This window comes from Apteryx mantelli, chromosome 18, assembly GCF_036417845.1.
Source record: "Apteryx mantelli isolate bAptMan1 chromosome 18, bAptMan1.hap1, whole genome shotgun sequence".
Lineage (NCBI taxonomy): Eukaryota > Metazoa > Chordata > Aves > Apterygiformes > Apterygidae > Apteryx > Apteryx mantelli.
Window position 1 is genome coordinate 2,764,337 of NC_089995.1, and position 1,808 is coordinate 2,766,144.

The following is a 1,808-nucleotide window of genomic DNA, read 5'->3' on the forward strand; positions in this document are numbered from 1 at the left end:
GACTCTGCTTCCTCCCTTCTTGAGTCTTAGTTCTATCTATTTTGAAACATTTTCTTCAGAAGGGTCTGATTTCTTTCACAGCTCTCCAAAGATCTATTTACCAGAACGAGGCTTAAGTGTAGTGTTCTGATTGCTCCTGTGGCTGGAAAGAGAAGGTGAAAAAGTGGCTGGAGCCTTGGGCTCAAAGGGTAGTGCAAAGCCATTCAGAGTTCCACTGGTGGCTGGTTTCTGGTATCATTTTTCAGGGGTCTGAAACTTATTAGCTGACTAATATTATTCAATGTCCTCATTAACAGCACAGAGGAGGGGATGGAGTGAACCTTCAGCAAGTTCACAGATGACACCACATTGGTGGAGGAGCACTTCGTAAGGTGCACGGCAGGACTGCTATTCAGAGGGATCTTGTGCAGACTGGAAAAAGGGGCTCATGGGGACCTCATGAAGTTCAACAAGGACGACTGCAAAGCCCTGGGAGGGAATAACCCCCATGCAGCTCGACAGGCTAGGGAGGCCTAAAATGAGTATGGCAGAAGAGGTTTGGGGCGTCCTGGTGGACAAGAAGGTGAGCTTGAGTCAGCAGTAGGCCCTTCTGGAAAGGACAACCAGAAATTTTCCTTGACTTGGGCAATTAAAGTGTAAAAGAAGTGCTTTGGAGAACTTAAGGCCGTCGTTGAAAAAGTAAACTGATGTAATTGTAGAAGCTCTTGGGGAGGTTTCTGCACTAGAATCTTTTCTTACAGGAAACTCCTTCTACAATCTATCTCAAATTGAGGCATCCATCGGAAAGGGAGTGGAACATGGAGGCAAAATAAAGAGCGGGAAAAAATGGCTGTGCTGAGAATATTGTTCACTGGCATTTTTACTGAGCTGAAGAGATGAAGGCATAATTCGAACTACAGTCTGTGTAAGCTTATCCTGAAAACTCACTACCATATGACTGGTGGCTTCCGGGCAACAGCAATGTCTTTGTCTTTTATGTTGGCTCAGCTTTGTTAGACGTGTATTCAGTGTATTCAGTTCCTGAAGTCTGTCCGGGGAATGTCTGGCCCTCCCTAGTCTCAGCACCCACATCAGTCTGAACAGCACTGGCAAGCCTGGCCCCGACAGGGGGCCTGTGCACCCCTGTGTGTACCCCTCGCTGTGAACCAGGGGAGTAAAGAGAGGCCACGAAAGACACCGTGCTTGGCCTGACTCGACCGTCGTTCTCTTTCCTGCTCACCCCCCACCCCCCAAATTACAAGCTCCAACTATAAGCTGTCTCTTTTCCTCTTTGCTGTTTTTTTCCACTTTTGGAAACTGCGCCTATATTCTAGCTTATCATCTGGCTCCAGATTTCCACCAGGGGAGTACTGCAACCAAGTCATTACAAGGACCCTACATGATGAAATACATCTTTGACATTCTCAGATTGCAATGCTGTTGTCGCCAGAAACTGGGGGCACCCTGCCGCTTTCCCCAAGAGAAGTGATGTCCTTTTGAGAACATCCTGTGTTTTCAGCTGCCTGACCTTCATGCTTAGCCACTGCTTGAGGTATGAAGAGGGAGAAGCTCTTGAGGGAGGCAAAGGAGACCTTTTGTGAGAAGGAGAGAGGCCCAGCGACTAGGTGGGACCTAGGTGCGGTGTCGGAGCAGGGGGCTGGGTTCGGCAGATGCTGGATCTGCCTGTAGTGCTGTTTGGTGGCTCGGCTGTGACACTACCCTCCCTGCCTCCAACCTCTGCCCTACCGCTGACTGACCTGGGAGCCTTACACGTAGTATTTGATTTGCAGGGTCCCAGGAAGGAAAACTGCAGACAAGCAAAGAAAGCC

At 48.9% G+C, this 1,808-nt stretch overlaps 1 long non-coding RNA gene across 1 annotated transcript; it reads left to right on the forward strand.

Annotated features, from left to right (window-relative positions):
- The first annotated feature begins 305 nt into the window (after positions 1–305).
- On the forward strand, positions 306–1,556 carry LOC136993617 (uncharacterized). Its single transcript, XR_010886010.1, has 3 exons — positions 306–562; positions 741–904; positions 1,332–1,556. It is a non-coding gene; the product is annotated as an uncharacterized lncRNA (long non-coding RNA).
- Positions 1,557–1,808: the final 252 nt, after the last annotated feature.